General features: G+C 41.4%; 34 non-coding genes across 34 annotated transcripts; all 34 read left to right on the forward strand.

The window, feature by feature from the left end:
* Positions 1-98: 98 nt before the first annotated feature.
* Positions 99-395, forward strand: LOC146730797 (signal recognition particle RNA). Its single transcript, XR_014927612.1, has one exon.
* A 196-nt stretch (positions 396-591) lies between these two features.
* Positions 592-888, forward strand: LOC146730798 (signal recognition particle RNA). Its single transcript, XR_014927585.1, has one exon.
* Positions 889-1305: 417 nt separating this feature from the next.
* LOC146730799 (signal recognition particle RNA) lies at positions 1306-1603 on the forward strand. Its single transcript, XR_014927513.1, has one exon.
* A 418-nt stretch (positions 1604-2021) lies between these two features.
* Positions 2022-2318, forward strand: LOC146730800 (signal recognition particle RNA). Its single transcript, XR_014927570.1, has one exon.
* A 196-nt stretch (positions 2319-2514) lies between these two features.
* LOC146730801 (signal recognition particle RNA) lies at positions 2515-2811 on the forward strand. Its single transcript, XR_014927553.1, has one exon.
* Positions 2812-3232: 421 nt separating this feature from the next.
* Positions 3233-3528, forward strand: LOC146730802 (signal recognition particle RNA). The gene has a single exon (XR_014927647.1).
* A 418-nt stretch (positions 3529-3946) lies between these two features.
* Positions 3947-4243, forward strand: LOC146730803 (signal recognition particle RNA). Its single transcript, XR_014927613.1, has one exon.
* Positions 4244-4439: 196 nt separating this feature from the next.
* LOC146730804 (signal recognition particle RNA) lies at positions 4440-4736 on the forward strand. Its single transcript, XR_014927586.1, has one exon.
* Positions 4737-5153: 417 nt separating this feature from the next.
* Positions 5154-5450, forward strand: LOC146730805 (signal recognition particle RNA). The gene has a single exon (XR_014927614.1).
* A 196-nt stretch (positions 5451-5646) lies between these two features.
* LOC146730806 (signal recognition particle RNA) lies at positions 5647-5943 on the forward strand. The gene has a single exon (XR_014927587.1).
* Positions 5944-6139: 196 nt separating this feature from the next.
* Positions 6140-6436, forward strand: LOC146730807 (signal recognition particle RNA). The gene has a single exon (XR_014927554.1).
* A 421-nt stretch (positions 6437-6857) lies between these two features.
* LOC146730808 (signal recognition particle RNA) lies at positions 6858-7153 on the forward strand. Its single transcript, XR_014927648.1, has one exon.
* Positions 7154-7571: 418 nt separating this feature from the next.
* On the forward strand, positions 7572-7869 carry LOC146730809 (signal recognition particle RNA). The gene has a single exon (XR_014927716.1).
* Positions 7870-8287: 418 nt separating this feature from the next.
* LOC146730810 (signal recognition particle RNA) lies at positions 8288-8585 on the forward strand. The gene has a single exon (XR_014927626.1).
* Positions 8586-8781: 196 nt separating this feature from the next.
* Positions 8782-9078, forward strand: LOC146730811 (signal recognition particle RNA). The gene has a single exon (XR_014927681.1).
* Positions 9079-9274: 196 nt separating this feature from the next.
* On the forward strand, positions 9275-9571 carry LOC146730812 (signal recognition particle RNA). Its single transcript, XR_014927682.1, has one exon.
* A 196-nt stretch (positions 9572-9767) lies between these two features.
* On the forward strand, positions 9768-10064 carry LOC146730813 (signal recognition particle RNA). Its single transcript, XR_014927596.1, has one exon.
* Positions 10065-10481: 417 nt separating this feature from the next.
* On the forward strand, positions 10482-10779 carry LOC146730814 (signal recognition particle RNA). Its single transcript, XR_014927696.1, has one exon.
* Positions 10780-11195: 416 nt separating this feature from the next.
* On the forward strand, positions 11196-11493 carry LOC146730815 (signal recognition particle RNA). Its single transcript, XR_014927714.1, has one exon.
* A 415-nt stretch (positions 11494-11908) lies between these two features.
* Positions 11909-12206, forward strand: LOC146730816 (signal recognition particle RNA). Its single transcript, XR_014927715.1, has one exon.
* Positions 12207-12623: 417 nt separating this feature from the next.
* On the forward strand, positions 12624-12921 carry LOC146730817 (signal recognition particle RNA). Its single transcript, XR_014927702.1, has one exon.
* Positions 12922-13337: 416 nt separating this feature from the next.
* Positions 13338-13635, forward strand: LOC146730818 (signal recognition particle RNA). Its single transcript, XR_014927675.1, has one exon.
* A 417-nt stretch (positions 13636-14052) lies between these two features.
* On the forward strand, positions 14053-14350 carry LOC146730819 (signal recognition particle RNA). The gene has a single exon (XR_014927636.1).
* Positions 14351-14768: 418 nt separating this feature from the next.
* Positions 14769-15066, forward strand: LOC146730820 (signal recognition particle RNA). Its single transcript, XR_014927701.1, has one exon.
* Positions 15067-15483: 417 nt separating this feature from the next.
* Positions 15484-15781, forward strand: LOC146730821 (signal recognition particle RNA). The gene has a single exon (XR_014927747.1).
* A 414-nt stretch (positions 15782-16195) lies between these two features.
* Positions 16196-16491, forward strand: LOC146730822 (signal recognition particle RNA). Its single transcript, XR_014927719.1, has one exon.
* Positions 16492-16909: 418 nt separating this feature from the next.
* On the forward strand, positions 16910-17207 carry LOC146730823 (signal recognition particle RNA). Its single transcript, XR_014927544.1, has one exon.
* Positions 17208-17623: 416 nt separating this feature from the next.
* On the forward strand, positions 17624-17921 carry LOC146730824 (signal recognition particle RNA). The gene has a single exon (XR_014927711.1).
* A 418-nt stretch (positions 17922-18339) lies between these two features.
* On the forward strand, positions 18340-18638 carry LOC146730825 (signal recognition particle RNA). The gene has a single exon (XR_014927619.1).
* Positions 18639-19042: 404 nt separating this feature from the next.
* Positions 19043-19340, forward strand: LOC146730826 (signal recognition particle RNA). The gene has a single exon (XR_014927750.1).
* Positions 19341-19758: 418 nt separating this feature from the next.
* LOC146730827 (signal recognition particle RNA) lies at positions 19759-20056 on the forward strand. Its single transcript, XR_014927748.1, has one exon.
* Positions 20057-20470: 414 nt separating this feature from the next.
* Positions 20471-20766, forward strand: LOC146730828 (signal recognition particle RNA). Its single transcript, XR_014927720.1, has one exon.
* A 418-nt stretch (positions 20767-21184) lies between these two features.
* LOC146730829 (signal recognition particle RNA) lies at positions 21185-21482 on the forward strand. The gene has a single exon (XR_014927545.1).
* A 416-nt stretch (positions 21483-21898) lies between these two features.
* Positions 21899-22196, forward strand: LOC146730830 (signal recognition particle RNA). The gene has a single exon (XR_014927712.1).
* The last annotated feature ends 74 nt before the right edge of the window (positions 22197-22270 follow it).

Genomic DNA, 22270 nt, shown 5'->3' on the forward strand with positions numbered 1-22270 from the left:
CTTCAAAACAGACATGCAAACCAGGTGGATGCCAGGTACCATCTTAGATGGCACTGACTTCTATTCAATAAATAGCGTTAAAATGTCATGCGTAAATGGCTGGGCGTTGTGGCGTGCGCCTGTAATCCAGTTACTTGGAGGCCGGGGTTGTTGGTCGGATTGAGGTTGGGAGTCCTGTTAGTTGTCTTTCTATGGAGATCAGGCGTCCATGCTAAGCTCGGCATCAATATGGTCGACCCGACGGAGGTTAGGACGACCAGGTTGTATAATGAGGGACGAATCGGCCCAGGGTGGAAACACAGCAGGCAAAACTTCCCGTGTGGAGCAGTTGTGGGATCACGCTCGTGAATGGCAGCGTCTAGCAGCCCTACCAAAATAGTTGAACACAATCCTTTTTCCTTTATATTGAGTATACTTTTTATATTAATATATCGCATATATCGAATATAATTCAACGATTTTCATTGAACATTGTATTTTTACCCCCCAAAAAATGACTGTAAATCCATTTATTTTCAATGGTTTTTAATTTCATCGTAGATGGCACTGTCTTCTATTCAATAAATAGCGTTAAAATGTCATGCGTAAATGGCTGGGCGTTGCGGCGTGCGCCTGTAATCCAGTTACTTGGAGGCCGGGGTTGTTGGTCGGATTGAGGTTGGGAGTCCTGTTAGTTGTCTTTCTATGGAGATCAGGCGTCCATGCTAAGCTCGGCATCAATATGGTCGACCCGACGGAGGTTAGGACGACCAGGTTGTATAATGAGGGACGAATCGGCCCAGGGTGGAAACACAGCAGGCAAAACTTCCCGTGTGGAGCAGTAGTGGGATCACGCTCGTGAATGGCAGTGTCTAGCAGCCCTACCAAAATAGTTGAACACAATCCTTTTTCCTTTATATTGAGTATACTTTTTATATTAATATATCGCATATATCGAATATAATTAAACGATTTTCATTGAACATTGTATTTTTATCACCCCAAAAATTACTGTAAATCCATTTATTTTCAATGGTTTTTAATTTCACTTTCTCATGCTTTGAACACTTTCACTTGGTTTTAAGTTCACGAACTCTGCTGAGAAACATGAGTTCTATTCAGTCATAAGGCCATGTATCCATTTTTGTCGGAGGTTTGTTTTTATGAATAGGCGACTTTGATGTAGCGATTGTCTTAGATAGTTATTGGGCAATGATTATTGTGTAAACTTCAAAACAGACATGCAAACCAGGTGGATGCCAGGTACCATCTTAGATGGCACTGACTTCTATTCAATAAATAGCGTTAAAATGTCATGCGTAAATGGCTGGGCGTTGTGGCGTGCGCCTGTAATCCAGTTACTTGGAGGCCGGGGTTGTTGGTCGGATTGAGGTTGGGAGTCCTGTTAGTTGTCTTTCTATGGAGATCAGGCGTCCATGCTAAGCTCGGCATCAATATAGTCGACCCGACGGAGGTTAGGACGACCAGGTTGTATAATGAGGGACGAATCGGCCCAGGGTGGAAACACAGCAGGCAAAAGTTTCCGTGTGGAGCAGTAGTGGGATCGCGCTCGTGAATAGGCAGCGTCTAGCAGCCCTACCAAAATAGTTGAACACAATCCTTTTTTCCTTTATATTGAGTATACTTTTTATATTAATATATCGCATATATCGAATATAATTCAACGATTTTCATTGAACATTGTATTTTTACCCCCAAAAAAATGACTGTAAATCCATTTATTTTCAATGGTTTTTAATTTCACTTTCTCATGCTTTGAACACTTTCACTTGGTTTTAAGTTCACGAACTCTGCTGAGAAACATGAGTTCTATTCAGTCATAAGGCCATGTATCCATTTTTGTCGGAGGTTTGTTTTTATGAATAGCCGACTTTGATGTAGCGATTGTCTTAGATAGTTATTGGGCAATGATTATTGTGTAAACTTCAAAACAGACATGCAAACCAGGTGGATGCCAGGTACCATCTTAGATGGCACTGACTTCTATTCAATAAATAGCGTTAAAATGTCAGGCGTAAATGGCTGGGCGTTGCGGCGTGCGCCTGTAATCCAGTTACTTGGAGGCCGGGGTTGTTGGTCGGATTGAGGTTGGGAGTCCTGTTAGTTGTCTTTCTATGGAGATCAGGCGTCCATGCTAAGCTCGGCATCAATATGGTCGACCCGACGGAGGTTAGGACGACCAGGTTGTATAATGAGGAACGAATCGGCCCAGGGTGGAAACACAGCAGGCAAAACTTCCCGTGTGGAGCAGTAGTGGGATCACGCTCGTGAATGGCAGTGTCTAGCAGCCCTACCAAAATAGTTGAACACAATCCTTTTTCCTTTATATTGAGTATACTTTTTATATTAATATATCGCATATATCGAATATAATTAAACGATTTTCATTGAACATTGTATTTTTACCCCGCAAAAAATGACTGTAAATCCATTTATTTTCAATGGTTTTTAATTTCATCGTAGATGGCACTGTCTTCTATTCAATAAATAGCGTTAAAATGTCATGCGTAAATGGCTGGGCGTTGTGGCGTGCGCCTGTAATCCAGTTACTTGGAGGCCGGGGTTGTTGGTCGGATTGAGGTTGGGAGTCCTGTTAGTTGTCTTTCTATGGAGATCAGGCGTCCATGCTAAGCTCGGCATCAATATGGTCGACCCGACGGAGGTTAGGACGACCAGGTTGTATAATGAGGGACGAATCGGCCCAGGGTGGAAACACAGCAGGCAAAACTTCCCGTGTGGAGCAGTAGTGGGATCACGCTCGTGAATGGCAGTGTCTAGCAGCCCTACCAAAATAGTTGAACACAATCCTTTTTCCTTTATATTGAGTATACTTTTTATATTAATATATCGCATATATCGAATATAATTCAACGATTTTCATTGAACATTGTATTTTTACCCCCCAAAAAATGACTGTAAATCCATTTATTTTCAATGGTTTTTAATTTCACTTTCTCATGCTTTGAACACTTTCACTTGGTTTTAAGTTCACGAACTTTGCTGAGAAACATGAGTTCTATTCAGTCATAAGGCCATGTATCCATTTTTGTCGGAGGTTTGTTTTAATTTATGAATAGGCGACTTTGATGTAGTGATTGTCTTAGATAGTTATTGGGCAATGATTATTGTGTAAACTTCAAAACAGACATGCAAACCAGTTGGATGCCAGGTTCAATCGTAGATGGCACTGTCTTCTATTCAATAAATAGCGTTAAAATGTCATGCGTAAATGGCTGGGCGTTGTGGCGTGCGCCTGTAATCTAGTTACTTGGAGGCCGGGGTTGTTGGACGGGTTGAGGTTGGGAGTCCTGTTAGTTGTCTTTCTATGGAGATCAGGCGTCCATGCTAAGCTCGGCATCAATATGGTCGACCCGACGGAGGTTAGGACGACCAGGTTGTATAATGAGGGACGAATCGGCCCAGGGTGGAAACACAGCAGGCAAAAGTTTCCGTGTGGAGCAGTAGTGGGATCGCTCGTGAATAGGCAGCGTCTAGCAGCCCTACCAAAATAGTTGAACACAATCCTTTTTTCCTTTATATTGAGTATACTTTTTATATTAATATATCGCATATATCGAATATAATTCAACGATTTTTATTGAACATTGTATTTTTATCACCCCAAAAATTACTGTAAATCCATTTATTTTCAATGGTTTTTAATTTCACTTTCTCATGCTTTGAACACTTTCACTTGGTTTTAAGTTCACGAACTCTGCTGAGAAACATGAGTTCTATTCAGTCATAAGGCCATGTATCCATTTTTGTCGGAGGTTTGTTTTTATGAATAGGCGACTTTGATGTAGCGATTGTCTTAGATAGTTATTGGGCAATGATTATTGTGTAAACTTCAAAACAGACATGCAAACCAGGTGGATGCCAGGTACCATCTTAGATGGCACTGACTTCTATTCAATAAATAGCGTTAAAATGTCATGCGTAAATGGCTGGGCGTTGTGGCGTGCGCCTGTAATCCAGTTACTTGGAGGCCGGGGTTGTTGGTCGGATTGAGGTTGGGAGTCCTGTTAGTTGTCTTTCTATGGAGATCAGGCGTCCATGCTAAGCTCGGCATCAATATGGTCGACCCGACGGAGGTTAGGACGACCAGGTTGTATAATGAGGGACGAATCGGCCCAGGGTGGAAACACAGCAGGCAAAACTTCCCGTGTGGAGCAGTTGTGGGATCACGCTCGTGAATGGCAGCGTCTAGCAGCCCTACCAAAATAGTTGAACACAATCCTTTTTCCTTTATATTGAGTATACTTTTTATATTAATATATCGCATATATCGAATATAATTCAACGATTTTCATTGAACATTGTATTTTTACCCCCCAAAAAATGACTGTAAATCCATTTATTTTCAATGGTTTTTAATTTCATCGTAGATGGCACTGTCTTCTATTCAATAAATAGCGTTAAAATGTCATGCGTAAATGGCTGGGCGTTGCGGCGTGCGCCTGTAATCCAGTTACTTGGAGGCCGGGGTTGTTGGTCGGATTGAGGTTGGGAGTCCTGTTAGTTGTCTTTCTATGGAGATCAGGCGTCCATGCTAAGCTCGGCATCAATATGGTCGACCCGACGGAGGTTAGGACGACCAGGTTGTATAATGAGGGACGAATCGGCCCAGGGTGGAAACACAGCAGGCAAAACTTCCCGTGTGGAGCAGTAGTGGGATCACGCTCGTGAATGGCAGTGTCTAGCAGCCCTACCAAAATAGTTGAACACAATCCTTTTTCCTTTATATTGAGTATACTTTTTATATTAATATATCGCATATATCGAATATAATTAAACGATTTTCATTGAACATTGTATTTTTATCACCCCAAAAATTACTGTAAATCCATTTATTTTCAATGGTTTTTAATTTCACTTTCTCATGCTTTGAACACTTTCACTTGGTTTTAAGTTCACGAACTCTGCTGAGAAACATGAGTTCTATTCAGTCATAAGGCCATGTATCCATTTTTGTCGGAGGTTTGTTTTTATGAATAGGCGACTTTGATGTAGCGATTGTCTTAGATAGTTATTGGGCAATGATTATTGTGTAAACTTCAAAACAGACATGCAAACCAGGTGGATGCCAGGTACCATCTTAGATGGCACTGACTTCTATTCAATAAATAGCGTTAAAATGTCATGCGTAAATGGCTGGGCGTTGTGGCGTGCGCCTGTAATCCAGTTACTTGGAGGCCGGGGTTGTTGGTCGGATTGAGGTTGGGAGTCCTGTTAGTTGTCTTTCTATGGAGATCAGGCGTCCATGCTAAGCTCGGCATCAATATGGTCGACCCGACGGAGGTTAGGACGACCAGGTTGTATAATGAGGGACGAATCGGCCCAGGGTGGAAACACAGCAGGCAAAACTTCCCGTGTGGAGCAGTTGTGGGATCACGCTCGTGAATGGCAGCGTCTAGCAGCCCTACCAAAATAGTTGAACACAATCCTTTTTCCTTTATATTGAGTATACTTTTTATATTAATATATCGCATATATCGAATATAATTCAACGATTTTCATTGAACATTGTATTTTTACCCCCCAAAAAATGACTGTAAATCCATTTATTTTCAATGGTTTTTAATTTCATCGTAGATGGCACTGTCTTCTATTCAATAAATAGCGTTAAAATGTCATGCGTAAATGGCTGGGCGTTGCGGCGTGCGCCTGTAATCCAGTTACTTGGAGGCCGGGGTTGTTGGTCGGATTGAGGTTGGGAGTCCTGTTAGTTGTCTTTCTATGGAGATCAGGCGTCCATGCTAAGCTCGGCATCAATATGGTCGACCCGACGGAGGTTAGGACGACCAGGTTGTATAATGAGGGACGAATCGGCCCAGGGTGGAAACACAGCAGGCAAAACTTCCCGTGTGGAGCAGTAGTGGGATCACGCTCGTGAATGGCAGTGTCTAGCAGCCCTACCAAAATAGTTGAACACAATCCTTTTTCCTTTATATTGAGTATACTTTTTATATTAATATATCGCATATATCGAATATAATTAAACGATTTTCATTGAACATTGTATTTTTACCCCCCAAAAAATGACTGTAAATCCATTTATTTTCAATGGTTTTTAATTTCATCGTAGATGGCACTGTCTTCTATTCAATAAATAGCGTTAAAATGTCATGCGTAAATGGCTGGGCGTTGTGGCGTGCGCCTGTAATCCAGTTACTTGGAGGCCGGGGTTGTTGGTCGGATTGAGGTTGGGAGTCCTGTTAGTTGTCTTTCTATGGAGATCAGGCGTCCATGCTAAGCTCGGCATCAATATGGTCGACCCGACGGAGGTTAGGACGACCAGGTTGTATAATGAGGGACGAATCGGCCCAGGGTGGAAACACAGCAGGCAAAACTTCCCGTGTGGAGCAGTAGTGGGATCACGCTCGTGAATGGCAGTGTCTAGCAGCCCTACCAAAATAGTTGAACACAATCCTTTTTCCTTTATATTGAGTATACTTTTTATATTAATATATCGCATATATCGAATATAATTCAACGATTTTCATTGAACATTGTATTTTTACCCCCCAAAAAATGACTGTAAATCCATTTATTTTCAATGGTTTTTAATTTCACTTTCTCATGCTTTGAACACTTTCACTTGGTTTTAAGTTCACGAACTTTGCTGAGAAACATGAGTTCTATTCAGTCATAAGGCCATGTATCCATTTTTGTCGGAGGTTTGTTTTAATTTATGAATAGGCGACTTTGATGTAGTGATTGTCTTAGATAGTTATTGGGCAATGATTATTGTGTAAACTTCAAAACAGACATGCAAACCAGTTGGATGCCAGGTTCAATCGTAGATGGCACTGTCTTCTATTCAATAAATAGCGTTAAAATGTCATGCGTAAATGGCTGGGCGTTGTGGCGTGCGCCTGTAATCTAGTTACTTGGAGGCCGGGGTTGTTGGACGGGTTGAGGTTGGGAGTCCTGTTAGTTGTCTTTCTATGGAGATCAGGCGTCCATGCTAAGCTCGGCATCAATATGGTCGACCCGACGGAGGTTAGGACGACCAGGTTGTATAATGAGGGACGAATCGGCCCAGGGTGGAAACACAGCAGGCAAAAGTTTCCGTGTGGAGCAGTAGTGGGATCGCTCGTGAATAGGCAGCGTCTAGCAGCCCTACCAAAATAGTTGAACACAATCCTTTTTTCCTTTATATTGAGTATACTTTTTATATTAATATATCGCATATATCGAATATAATTCAACGATTTTCATTGAACATTGTATTTTTACCCCCCAAAAAATGTCTGTAAATCCATTTATTTTCAATGGTTTTTAATTTCACTTTCTCATGCTTTGAACACTTTCACTTGGTTTTAAGTTCACGAACTCTGCTGAGAAACACGAGTTCTATTCAGTCATAAGGCCATGTATCCATTTTTGTCGGAGGTTTGTTTTTATGAATAGGCGACTTTGATGTAGTGATTGTCTTAGATAGTTATTGGGCAATGATTATTGTGTAAACTTCAAAACAGACATGCAAACCAGTTGGATGCCAGGTACCATCGTAGATGGCACTGTCTTCTATTCAATAAATAGCGTTAAAATGTCATGCGTAAGTGGCTGGGCGTTGTGGCGTGCGCCTGTAATCCAGTTACTTGGAGGCCGGGGTTGTTGGACGGGTTGAGGTTGGGAGTCCTGTTAGTTGTCTTTCTATGGAGATCAGGCGTCCATGCTAAGCTCGGCATCAATATGGTCGACCCGACGGAGGTTAGGACGACCAGGTTGTATAATGAGGGACGAATCGGCCCAGGGTGGAAACACAGCAGGCAAAAGTTTCCGTGTGGAGCAGTAGTGGGATCGCGCTCGTGAATAGGCAGCGTCTAGCAGCCCTACCAAAATAGTTGAACACAATCCTTTTTTCCTTTATATTGAGTATACTTTTTATATTAATATATCGCATATATCGAATATAATTCAACGATTTTTATTGAACATTGTATTTTTATCACCCCAAAAATTACTGTAAATCCATTTATTTTCTATGGATTTTAATTTCACTTTCTCATGCTTTGAACACTTTCACTTGGTTTTAAGTTCACGAACTCTGCTGAGAAACATGAGTTCTATTCAGTCATAAGGCCATGTATCCATTTTTGTCGGAGGTTTGTTTTTATGAATAGGCGACTTTGATGTAGTGATTGTCTTAGATAGTTATTGGGCAATGATCATTGTGTAAACTTCAAAACAGACATGCAAACCAGTTGGATGCCAGGTACCATCGTAGATGGCACTGTCATCTATTCAATAAATGGCGTTAAAATGTCATGCGTAAATGGCTGGGCGTTGTGGCGTGCGCCTGTAATCCAGTTACTTGGAGGCCGGGGTTGTTGGACGGGTTGAGGTTGGGAGTCCTGTTAGTGGTCTTTCTAATGAGATCAGGCGTCCATGCTAAGCTCGGCATCAATATGGTCGACCCGACGGAGGTTAGGACGACCAGGTTGTATAATGAGGGACGAATCGGCCCAGGATGGAAACACAGCAGGCAAAAGTTCCCGTGTGGAGCAGTAGTGGGATCACGCTCGTGAATAGGCAGCGTCTAGCAGCCCTACCAAAATAGTTGAACACAATCCTTTTTCCTTTATATTGAGTATACTTTTTATATTAATATATCGCATATATCGAATATAATTCAACGATTTTCATTGAACATTGTATTTTTACCCCCCAAAAAATGACTGTAAATCCATTTATTTTCAATGGTTTTTAATTTCATCGTAGATGGCACTGTCTTCTATTCAATAAATAGCGTTAAAATGTCATGCTTAAATGGCTGGGCGTTGCGGCGTGCGCCTGTAATCCAGTTACTTGGAGGCCGGGGTTGTTGGTCGGATTGAGGTTGGGAGTCCTGTTAGTTGTCTTTCTATGGAGATCAGGCGTCCATGCTAAGCTCGGCATCAATATGGTCGACCCGACGGAGGTTAGGACGACCAGGTTGTATAAGGAGGGACGAATCGGCACAGGGTGGAAACACAGCAGGCAAAACTTCCCGTGTGGAGCAGTAGTGGGATCACGCTCGTGAATGGCAGTGTCTAGCAGCCCTACCAAAATAGTTGAACACAATCCTTTTTCCTTTATATTGAGTATACTTTTTATATTAATATATCGCATATATCGAATATAATTAAACGATTTTCATTGAACATTGTATTTTTACCCCCCAAAAAATGACTGTAAATCCATTTATTTTCAATGGTTTTTAATTTCATCGTAGATGGCACTGTCTTCTATTCAATAAATAGCGTTAAAATGTCATGCGTAAATGGCTGGGCGTTGCGGCGTGCGCCTGTAATCCAGTTACTTGGAGGCCGGGGTTGTTGGTCGGATTGAGGTTGGGAGTCCTGTTAGTTGTCTTTCTATGGAGATCAGGCGTCCATGCTAAGCTCGGCATCAATATGGTCGACCCGACGGAGGTTAGGACGACCAGGTTGTATAAGGAGGGACGAATCGGCACAGGGTGGAAACACAGCAGGCAAAACTTCCCGTGTGGAGCAGTAGTGGGATCACGCTCGTGAATGGCAGTGTCTAGCAGCCCTACCAAAATAGTTGAACACAATCCTTTTTCCTTTATATTGAGTATACTTTTTATATTAATATATCGCATATATCGAATATAATTAAACGATTTTCATTGAACATTGTATTTTTACCCCCCAAAAAATGACTGTAAATCCATTTATTTTCAATGGTTTTTAATTTCATCGTAGATGGCACTGTCTTCTATTCAATAAATAGCGTTAAAATGTCATGCGTAAATGGCTGGGCGTTGTGGCGTGCGCCTGTAATCCAGTTACTTGGAGGCCGGGGTTGTTGGTCGGATTGAGGTTGGGAGTCCTGTTTGTTGTCTTTCTATGGAGATCAGGCGTCCATGCTAAGCTCGGCATCAATATGGTCGACCCGACGGAGGTTAGGACGACCAGGTTGTATAATGAGGGACGAATCGGCCCAGGGTGGAAACACAGCAGGCAAAACTTCCCGTGTGGAGCAGTAGTGGGATCACGCTCGTGAATGGCAGTGTCTAGCAGCCCTACCAAAATAGTTGAACACAATCCTTTTTCCTTTATATTGAGTATACTTTTTATATTAATATATCGCATATATCGAATATAATTCAACGATTTTCATTGAACATTGTATTTTTACCCCCCAAAAAATGACTGTAAATCCATTTATTTTCAATGGTTTTTAATTTCACTTTCTCATGCTTTGAACACTTTCACTTGGTTTTAAGTTCACGAACTCTGCTGAGAAACACGAGTTCTATTCAGTCATAAGGCCATGTATCCATTTTTGTCGGCGGTTTGTTTTTATGAATAGGCGACTTTGATGTAGTGATTGTCTTAGATAGTTATTGGGCAATAATTATTGTGTAAACTTCAAAACAGACATGCAAACCAGTTGGATGCCAGGTACCATCGTAGATGGCACTGTCTTCTATTCAATAAATAGCGTTAAAATGTCATGCGTAAATGGCTGGGCGTTGTGGCGTGCGCCTGTAATCCAGTTACTTGGAGGCCGGGGTTGTTGGACGGGTTGAGGTTGGGAGTCATGATAGTTGTCTTTCTATGGAGATCAGGCGTCCATGCTAAGCTCGGCATCAATATGGTCGACCCGACGGAGGTTAGGACGACCAGGTTGTATAATGAGGGACGAATCGGCCCAGGATGGAAACACAGCAGGCAAAAGTTTCCGTGTAGATCAGTAGTGGGATCGCGCTCGTGAATAGGCAGCGTCTAGCAGCCCTACCAAAATAGTTGAACACAATCCTTTTTTCCTTTATATTGAGTATACTTTTTATATTAATATATCGCATATATCGAACATAATTCAACGATTTTTATTGAACATTGTATTTTTATCACCCCAAAAATTACTGTAAATCCATTTATTTTCAATGGATTTTAATTTCACTTTCTCATGCTTTGAACACTTTCACTTGGTTTTAAGTTCACGAACTCTGCTGAGAAACATGAGTTCTATTCAGTCATAAGGCAATGTATCCATTTTTGTCGGAGGTTTTTTTATGAATAGGCGACTTTGATGTAGTGATTGTCTTAGATAGTTATTGGGCAATGATTATTGTGTAAACTTCAAAACAGACATGCAAACCAGTTGGATGCCAGGTACCATCGTAGATGGCACTGTCATCTATTCAATAAATAGCGTTAAAATGTCATGCGTAAATGGCTGGGCGTTGTGGCGTGCGCCTGTAATCCAGTTACTTGGAGGCCGGGGTTGTTGTACGGGTTGAGGTTGGGAGTCCTGTTAGTTGTCTTTCTATGGAGATCAGGCGTCCATGCTAAGCTCGGCATCAATATGGCCGACCCGACGGAGGTTAGGACGACCATGTTGTATAATGAGGGACGAATCGGCCCAGGGTGGAAACACAGCAGGCAAAAGTTCCCGTGTGAAGCAGTAGTGGGATCACGATCGTGAATTGGCAGCGTCTAGCAGCCCTACCAAAATAGTTGAACACAATCCTTTTTCCTTTATATTGAGTATACTTTTTATATTAATATATCGCATATATCGAACATAATTCAACGATTTTTATTGAACATTGTATTTTTATCACCCCAAAAATTACTGTAAATCCATTTATTTTCAATGGATTTTAATTTCACTTTCTCATGCTTTGAACACTTTCACTTGGTTTTAAGTTCACGAACTCTGCTGAGAAACATGAGTTCTATTCAGTCATAAGGCAATGTATCCATTTTTGTCGGAGGTTTTTTTATGAATAGGCGACTTTGATGTAGTGATTGTCTTAGATAGTTATTGGGCAATGATTATTGTGTAAACTTCAAAACAGACATGCAAACCAGTTGGATGCCAGGTACCATCGTAGATGGCACTGTCATCTATTCAATAAATAGCGTTAAAATGTCATGCGTAAATGGCTGGGCGTTGTGGCGTGCGCCTGTAATCCAGTTACTTGGAGGCCGGGGTTGTTGTACGGGTTGAGGTTGGGAGTCCTGTTAGTTGTCTTTCTATGGAGATCAGGCGTCCATGCTAAGCTCGGCATCAATATGGCCGACCCGACGGAGGTTAGGACGACCATGTTGTATAATGAGGGACGAATCGGCCCAGGGTGGAAACACAGCAGGCAAAAGTTCCCGTGTGAAGCAGTAGTGGGATCACGATCGTGAATTGGCAGCGTCTAGCAGCCCTACCAAAATAGTTGAACACAATCCTTTTTCCTTTATATTGAGTATACTTTTTATATTAATATATCGCATATATCGAATATAATTCAACGATTTTCATTGAACATTGTATTTTTACCCCCCAAAAAATGACTGTAAATCCATTTATTTTCAATGGTTTTTAATTTCACTTTCTCATGCTTTGAACACTTTCACTTGGTTTTAAGTTCACGAACTCTGCTGAGAAACATGAGTTCTATTCAGTCATAAGGCCATGTATCCATTTTTGTCGGAGGTTTGTTTTTATGAATAGGCGACTTTGATGTAGTGATTGTCTTAGATAGTTATTGGGCAATGATTATTGTGTAAACTTCAAAACAGACATGCAAACCAGTTGGATGCCAGGTACCATCGTAGATGGCACTGTCTTCTATTCAATAAATAGCGTTAAAATGTCATGCGTAAGTGGCTGGGCGTTGTGGCATGCGCCTGTAATCCAGTTACTTGGAGGTCGGGGTTGTTGGACGGGTTGAGGTTGGGAGTCCTGTTAGTTGTCTTTCTATGGAGATCAGGCGTCCATGCTAAGCTCGGCATCAATATGGTCGACCCGACGGAGGTTAGGACGACCAGGTTGTATAATGAGAGACGAATCGGCCCAGGGTGGAAACACAGCAGGCAAAATTTTCCGTGTGGAGCAGTAGTGGGATCGCGCTCGTGAATAGGCAGCGTCTAGCAGCCCTACCAGAATAGTTGAACACAATCCTTTTTTCCTTTATATTGAGTATACTTTTTATATTAATATATCGCAGATATTGAATATAATTCAACGATTTTTATTGAACATTGTATTTTTATCACCCCAAAAATTACTGTAAATCCATTTATTTTCAATGGTTTTTAATTTCACTTTCTCATGCTTTGAACACTTTCACTTGGTTTTAAGTTCACGAACTCTGCTGAGAAACATGAGTTCTATTCAGTCATAAGGCAATGTATCCATTTTTGTCGGAGGTTTTTTTATGAATAGGCGACTTTGATGTAGTGATTGTCTTAGATAGTTATTGGGCAATGATTATTGTGTAAACTTCAAAACAGACATGCAAACCAGTTGGATGCCAGGTACCATCGTAGATGGCACTGTCATCTATTCAATAAATAGCGTTAAAATGTCATGCGTAAATGGCTGGGCGTTGTGGCGTGCGCCTGTAATCCAGTTACTTGGAGGCCGGGGTTGTTGTACGGGTTGAGGTTGGGAGTCCTGTTAGTTGTCTATCTATGGAGATCAGGCGTCCATGCTAAGCTCGGCATCAATATGGCCGACCCGACGGAGGTTAGGACGACCATGTTGTATAATGAGGGACGAATCGGCCCAGGGTGGAAACACAGCAGGCAAAAGTTCCCGTGTGGAGCAGTAGTGGGATCACGATCGTGAATTGGCAGCGTCTAGCAGCCCTACCAAAATAGTTGAACACAATCCTTTTTCCTTTATATTGAGTATACTTTTTATATTAATATATCGCATATATCGAATATAATTCAACGATTTTCATTGAACATTGTATTTTTACCCCCCAAAAAATGACTGTAAATCCATTTATTTTCAATGGTTTTTAATTTCACTTTCTCATGCTTTGAACACTTTCACTTGGTTTTAAGTTCACGAACTCTGCTGAGAAACATGAGTTCTATTCAGTCATAAGGCCATGTATCCATTTTTGTCGGAGGTTTGTTTTTATGAATAGGCGACTTTGATGTAGTGATTGTCTTAGATAGTTATTGGGCAATGATTATTGTGTAAACTTCAAAACAGACATGCAAACCAGTTGGATGCCAGGTACCATCGTAGATGGCACTGTCTTCTATTCAATAAATAGCGTTAAAATGTCATGCGTAAGTGGCTGGGCGTTGTGGCATGCGCCTGTAATCCAGTTACTTGGAGGTCGGGGTTGTTGGACGGGTTGAGGTTGGGAGTCCTGTTAGTTGTCTTTCTATGGAGATCAGGCGTCCATGCTAAGCTCGGCATCAATATGGTCGACCCGACGGAGGTTAGGACGACCAGGTTGTATAATGAGAGACGAATCGGCCCAGGGTGGAAACACAGCAGGCAAAAGTTTCCGTGTGGAGCAGTAGTGGGATCGCGCTCGTGAATAGGCAGCGTCTAGCAGCCCTACCAGAATAGTTGAACACAATCCTTTTTTCCTTTATATTGAGTATACTTTTTATATTAATATATCGCAGATATTGAATATAATTCAACGATTTTTATTGAACATTGTATTTTTATCACCCCAAAAATTACTGTAAATCCATTTATTTTCAATGGTTTTTAATTTCACTTTCTCATGCTTTGAACACTTTCACTTGGTTTTAAGTTCACGAACTCTGCTGAGAAACATGAGTTCTATTCAGTCATAAGGCCATGTATCCATTTTTGTCGGAGGTTTGTTTTTATGAATAGGCGACTTTGATGTAGTGATTGTCTTAGATAGTTATTGGGCAATGATTATTGTGTAAACTTCAAAACAGACATGCAAACCAGGTGGATGCCAGGTACCATCGTAGATGGCACTGTCATCTATTCAATAAATAGCGTTAAAATGTCACGCGTAAATGGCTGGGCGTTGTGGCGTGCGCCTGTAATCCAGTTACTTGTAGGCCGGGGTTGTTGTACGGGTTGAGGTTGGGAGTCCTGTTAGTTGTCTTTCTATGGAGATCAGGCGTCCATGCTAAGCTCGGCATCAATATGGCCTACCCGACGGAGGTTAGGACGACCATGTTGTATAATGAGGAACGAATCGGCCCAGGGTGGAAACACAGCAGGCAAAAGTTCCCGTGTGGAGCAGTAGTGGGATCACGCTCGTGAATTGGCAGCGTCTAGCAGCCCTACCAAAATAGTTGAACACAATCCTTTTTCCTTTATATTGAGTATACTTTTTATATTAATATATCGCATATATCGAATATAATTCAACGATTTTCATTGAACATTGTATTTTTACCCCCCAAAAAATGACTGTAAATCCATTTATTTTCAATGGTTTTTAATTTCACTTTCTCATGCTTTGAACACTTTCACTTGGTTTTAAGTTCACGAACTCTGCTGAGAAACATGAGTTCTATTCAGTCATAAGGCCATGTATCCATTTTTGTCGGAGGTTTGTTTTTATGAATAGGCGACTTTGATGTAGCGATTGTCTTAGATAGTTATTGGGCAATGATTATTGTGTAAACTTCAAAACAGACATGCAAACCAGGTGGATGCCAGGTACCATCTTAGATGGCACTGACTTCTATTCAATAATTAGCGTTAAAATGTCATGCGTAAATGGCTGGGCGTTGTGGCGTGCGCCTGTAATCCAGTTACTTGGAGGCCGGGGTTGTTGGACGGGTTGAGGTTGGGAGTCCTGTTAGTTGTCTTTCTATGTAGATCAGGCGTCCATGCTAAGCTCGGCATCACTATGGTCGACCCAACGGAGGTTAGGTCGACCAGGTTGTATAATGAGGGACGAATCGGCCCAGGGTGGAAACACAGCAGGCAAAAGTTTCCGTGTGGAGCAGTAGTGGGATCGCGCTCGTGAATAGGCAGCGTCTAGCAGCCCTACCAAAATAGTTGAACACAGTCCTTTATATTGAGCACACTTTTTATATTAATATATCGCATATATCGAATATAATTCAACGATTTTTATTGAACATTGTATTTTTATCACCCCAAAAATTACTGTAAATCCATTTATTTTCAATGGTTTTTAATTTCACTTTCTCATGCTTTGAACACTTTCACTTGGTTTTAAGTTCACGAACTTTGCTGAGAAACATGAGTTCTATTCAGTCATAAGGCCATGTATACATTTTTGTCGGAGGTTTGTTTTAATTTATGAATAGGCGACTTTGATGTAGTGATTGTCTTAGATAGTTATTGGGCAATGATTATTGTGTAAACTTCAAAACAGACATGCAAACCAGTTGGATGCCAGGTTCAATCGTAGATGGCACTGTCTTCTATTCAATAAATAGCGTTAAAATGTCATGCGTAAATGGCTGGGCGTTGTGGCGTGCACCTGTAATCTAGTTACTTGGAGGCCGGGGTTGTTGGACGGGTTGAGGTTGGGAGTCCTGTTAGTTGTCTTTCTATGGAGATCAGGCGTCCATGCTAAGCTCGGCATCAATATGGTCGACCCGACGGAGGTTAGGACGACCAGGTTGTATAATGAGGGACGAATCGGCCCAGGGTGGAAACACAGCAGGCAAAAGTTTCCGTGTGGAGCAGTAGTGGGATCGCTCGTGAATAGGCAGCGTCTAGCAGCCCTACCAAAATAGTTTAACACAATCCTTTTTTCCTTTATATTGAGTATACTTTTTATATTAATATATCGCATATATCGAATATAATTCAACGATTTTCATTGAACATTGTATTTTTACCCCCCAAAAAATGACTGTAAATCCATTTATTTTCAATGGTTTTTAATTTCACTTTCTCATGCTTTGAACACTTTCACTTGGTTTTAAGTTCACGAACTCTGCTGAGAAACACGAGTTCTATTCAGTCATAAGGCCATGTATCCATTTTTGTCGGAGGTTTGTTTTTATGAATAGGCGACTTTGATGTAGTGATTGTCTTAGATAGTTATTGGGCAATGATTATTGTGTAAACTTCAAAACAGACATGCAAACCAGTTGGATGCCAGGTACCATCATAGATGGCACTGTCTTCTATTCAATAAATAGCGTTAAAATGTCATGCGTAAGTGGCTGGGCTTTGTGGCGTGCGCCTGTAATCCAGTTACTTGGAGGCCGGGGTTGTTGGACGGGTTGAGGTTGGGAGTCCTGTTAGTTGTCTTTCTATGGAGATCAGGCGTCCATGCTAAGCTCGGCATCAATATGGTCGACCCGACGGAGGTTAGGACGACCAGGTTGTATAATGAGGGACGAATCGGCCCAGGGTGGAAACACAGCAGGCAAAAGTTTCCGTGTGGAGCAGTAGTGGGATCGCGCTCGTGAATAGGCATCGTCTAGCAGCCCTACCTAAATAGTTGAACACAATCCTTTTTTCCTTTATATTGAGTATACTTTTTATATTAATATATCGCATATATCGAATATAATTCAACGATTTTTATTGAACATTGTATTTTTATCACCCCAAAAATTACTGTAAATCCATTTATTTTCAATGGTTTTTAATTTCACTTTCTCATGCTTTGAACACTTTCACTTGGTTTTAAGTTCACGAACTCTGCTGAGAAACATGAGTTCTATTCAGTCATAAGGCCATGTATCCATTTTTGTCGGAGGTTTTTTTATGAATAGGCGACTTTGATGTAGTGATTGTCTTAGATAGTTATTGGGCAATGATTATTGTGTAAACTTCAAAACAGACATGCAAACCAGGTGGATGCCAGGTACCATCTTAGATGGCACTGACTTCTATTCAATAAATAGCGTTAAAATGTCAGGCGTAAATGGCTGGGCGTTGTGGCGTGCGCCTGTAATCTAGTTACTTGGAGGCCGGGGTTGTTGGACGGGTTGAGGTTGGGATTCCTGTTAGTCGTCTTTCTATGGAGGTCAGGCGTCCATGCTAAGCTCGGCATCATTATGGTCGACCAGACGGAGGTTAGGACGACGAGGTTGTATAATGAGGGACGAATCGGCCCAGGGTGGAAACACAGCAGGCAAAAGTTTCCGTGTGGAGCAGTAGTGGGATCGCGCTCGTGAATAGGCAGCGTCTAGCAGCCCTACCAAAATAGTTGAACACAATCCTTTTTTCCTTTATATTGAGTATACTTTTTATATTAATATATCGCATATATCGAATATAATTCAACGATTTTTATTGAACATTGTATTTTCATCACCCCAAAAATTACTGTAAATCCATTTATTTTCAATGGTTTTTAATTTCACTTTCTCATGCTTTGAACACTTTCACTTGGTTTTAAGTTCACGAACTCTGCTGAGAAACATGAGTTCTATTCAGTCATAAGGCCATGTATCCATTTTTGTCGGAGGTTTGTTTTTATGAATAGGCGACTTTGATGTAGCGATTGTCTTAGATAGTTATTGGGCAATGATTATTGTGTAAACTTCAAAACAGACATGCAAACCAGGTGGATGCCAGGTACCATCGTAGATGGCACTGTCATCTATTCAATAAATAGCGTTAAAATGTCACGCGTAAATGGCTGGGCGTTGTGGCGTACGCCTGTAATCCAGTTACTTGGAGGCCGGGGTTGTTGGACGGGTTGAGGTTGGGAGTCCTGTTAGTTGTCTTTCTATGGAGATCCAGGCGTCCATGCTAAGCTCGGCATCAATATGGTCGACCCGACGGAGGTTAGGACGACCAGGTTGTATAATGAGGGACGAATCGGCCCAGGGTGGAAACACAGCGGGCAAAAGTTCCCGTGTGGAGCAGTAGTGGGATCGCGCTCGTGAATAGGCAGCGTCTAGCAGCCCTACCAAAATAGTTGAACACAAACCTTTTTTCCTTTATATTGAGTATACTTTTTATATTAATATATCGCATATATCGAATATAATTGAACATTGTATTTTTATCACCCCAAAAATTACTGTAAATCCATTTATTTTCAATGGTTTTTAATTTCACTTTCTCATGCTTTGAACACTTTCACTTGGTTTTAAGTTCACGAACTCTGCTGAGAAACATGAGTTCTATTCAGTCATAAGGCCATGTATCCATTTTTGTCGGAGGTTTGTTTTTATGAATAGGCGACTTTGATGTAGCGATTGTCTTAGATAGTTATTGGGCAATGATTATTGTGTAAACTTCAAAACAGACATGCAAACCAGGTGGATGCCAGGTACCATCGTAGATGGCACTGTCATCTATTCAATAAATAGCGTTAAAATGTCACGCGTAAATGGCTGGGCGTTGTGGCGTGCGCCTGTAATCCAGTTACTTGGAGGCCGGGGTTGTTGTACGGTTTGAGGTTGGGAGTCCTGTTAGTTGTCTTTCTATGGAGATCAGGCGTCCATGCTAAGCTCGGCATCAATATGGTCGACCCGACGGAGGTTAGGACGACCAGGTTGTATAATGAGAGACGAATCGGCCCAGGGTGGAAACACAGCAGGCAAAAGTTTCCGTGTGGAGCAGTAGTGGGATCGCGCTCGTGAATAGGCAGCGTCTAGCAGCCCTACCAGAATAGTTGAACACAATCCTTTTTTCCTTTATATTGAGTATACTTTTTATATTAATATATCGCAGATATTGAATATAATTCAACGATTTTTATTGAACATTGTATTTTTATCACCCCAAAAATTACTGTAAATCCATTTATTTTCAATGGTTTTTAATTTCACTTTCTCATGCTTTGAACACTTTCACTTGGTTTTAAGTTCACGAACTCTGCTGAGAAACATGAGTTCTATTCAGTCATAAGGCCATGTATCCATTTTTGTCGGAGGTTTGTTTTTATGAATAGGCGACTTTGATGTAGCGATTGTCTTAGATAGTTATTGGGCAATGATTATTGTGTAAACTTCAAAACAGACATGCAAACCAGGTGGATGCCAGGTACCATCTTAGATGGCACTGACTTCTATTCAATAATTAGCGTTAAAATGTCATGCGTAAATGGCTGGGCGTTGTGGCGTGCGCCTGTAATCCAGTTACTTGGAGGCCGGGGTTGTTGGACGGGTTGAGGTTGGGAGTCCTGTTAGTTGTCTTTCTATGTAGATCAGGCGTCCATGCTAAGCTCGGCATCACTATGGTCGACCCAACGGAGGTTAGGTCGACCAGGTTGTATAATGAGGGACGAATCGGCCCAGGGTGGAAACACAGCAGGCAAAAGTTTCCGTGTGGAGCAGTAGTGGGATCGCGCTCGTGAATAGGCAGCGTCTAGCAGCCCTACCAAAATAGTTGAACACAGTCCTTTATATTGAGCACACTTTTTATATTAATATATCGCATATATCGAATATAATTCAACGATTTTTATTGAACATTGTATTTTTATCACCCCAAAAATTACTGTAAATCCATTTATTTTCAATGGTTTTTAATTTCACTTTCTCATGCTTTGAACACTTTCACTTGGTTTTAAGTTCACGAACTTTGCTGAGAAACATGAGTTCTATTCAGTCATAAGGCCATGTATACATTTTTGTCGGAGGTTTGTTTTAATTTATGAATAGGCGACTTTGATGTAGTGATTGTCTTAGATAGTTATTGGGCAATGATTATTGTGTAAACTTCAAAACAGACATGCAAACCAGTTGGATGCCAGGTTCAATCGTAGATGGCACTGTCTTCTATTCAATAAATAGCGTTAAAATGTCATGCGTAAATGGCTGGGCGTTGTGGCGTGCACCTGTAATCTAGTTACTTGGAGGCCGGGGTTGTTGGACGGGTTGAGGTTGGGAGTCCTGTTAGTTGTCTTTCTATGGAGATCAGGCGTCCATGCTAAGCTCGGCATCAATATGGTCGACCCGACGGAGGTTAGGACGACCAGGTTGTATAATGAGGGACGAATCGGCCCAGGGTGGAAACACAGCAGGCAAAAGTTTCCGTGTGGAGCAGTAGTGGGATCGCTCGTGAATAGGCAGCGTCTAGCAGCCCTACCAAAATAGTTTAACACAATCCTTTTTTCCTTTATATTGAGTATACTTTTTATATTAATATATCGCATATATCGAATATAATTCAACGATTTTCATTGAACATTGTATTTTTACCCCCCAAAAAATGACTGTAAATCCATTTATTTTCAATGGTTTTTAATTTCACTTTCTCATGCTTTGAACACTTTCACTTGGTTTTAAGTTCACGAACTCTGCTGAGAAACACGAGTTCTATTCAGTCATAAGGCCATGTATCCATTTTTGTCGGAGGTTTGTTTTTATGAATAGGCGACTTTGATGTAGTGATTGTCTTAGATAGTTATTGGGCAATGATTATTGTGTAAACTTCAAAACAGACATGCAAACCAGTTGGATGCCAGGTACCATCATAGATGGCACTGTCTTCTATTCAATAAATAGCGTTAAAATGTCATGCGTAAGTGGCTGGGCTTTGTGGCGTGCGCCTGTAATCCAGTTACTTGGAGGCCGGGGTTGTTGGACGGGTTGAGGTTGGGAGTCCTGTTAGTTGTCTTTCTATGGAGATCAGGCGTCCATGCTAAGCTCGGCATCAATATGGTCGACCCGACGGAGGTTAGGACGACCAGGTTGTATAATGAGGGACGAATCGGCCCAGGGTGGAAACACAGCAGGCAAAAGTTTCCGTGTGGAGCAGTAGTGGGATCGCGCTCGTGAATAGGCATCGTCTAGCAGCCCTACCTAAATAGTTGAACACAATCCTTTTTTCCTTTATATTGAGTATACTTTTTATATTAATATATCGCATATATCGAATATAATTCAACGATTTTTATTGAACATTGTATTTTTATCACCCCAAAAATTACTGTAAATCCATTTATTTTCAATGGTTTTTAATTTCACTTTCTCATGCTTTGAACACTTTCACTTGGTTTTAAGTTCACGAACTCTGCTGAGAAACATGAGTTCTATTCAGTCATAAGGCCATGTATCCATTTTTGTCGGAGGTTTTTTTATGAATAGGCGACTTTGATGTAGTGATTGTCTTAGATAGTTATTGGGCAATGATTATTGTGTAAACTTCAAAACAGACATGCAAACCAGGTGGATGCCAGGTACCATCTTAGATGGCACTGACTTCTATTCAATAAATAGCGTTAAAATGTCAGGCGTAAATGGCTGGGCGTTGTGGCGTGCGCCTGTAATCTAGTTACTTGGAGGCCGGGGTTGTTGGACGGGTTGAGGTTGGGATTCCTGTTAGTCGTCTTTCTATGGAGGTCAGGCGTCCATGCTAAGCTCGGCATCATTATGGTCGACCAGACGGAGGTTAGGACGACGAGGTTGTATAATGAGGGACGAATCGGCCCAGGGTGGAAACACAGCAGGCAAAAGTTTCCGTGTGGAGCAGTAGTGGGATCGCGCTCGTGAATAGGCAGCGTCTAGCAGCCCTACCAAAATAGTTGAACACAATCCTTTTTTCCTTTATATTGAGTATACTTTTTATATTAATATATCGCATATATCGAATATAATTCAACGATTTTTATTGA

This window comes from Saccoglossus kowalevskii, chromosome 19 (assembly GCF_978046115.1).
Source record: "Saccoglossus kowalevskii chromosome 19, keSacKowa6.1, whole genome shotgun sequence".
Lineage (NCBI taxonomy): Eukaryota > Metazoa > Hemichordata > Enteropneusta > Harrimaniidae > Saccoglossus > Saccoglossus kowalevskii.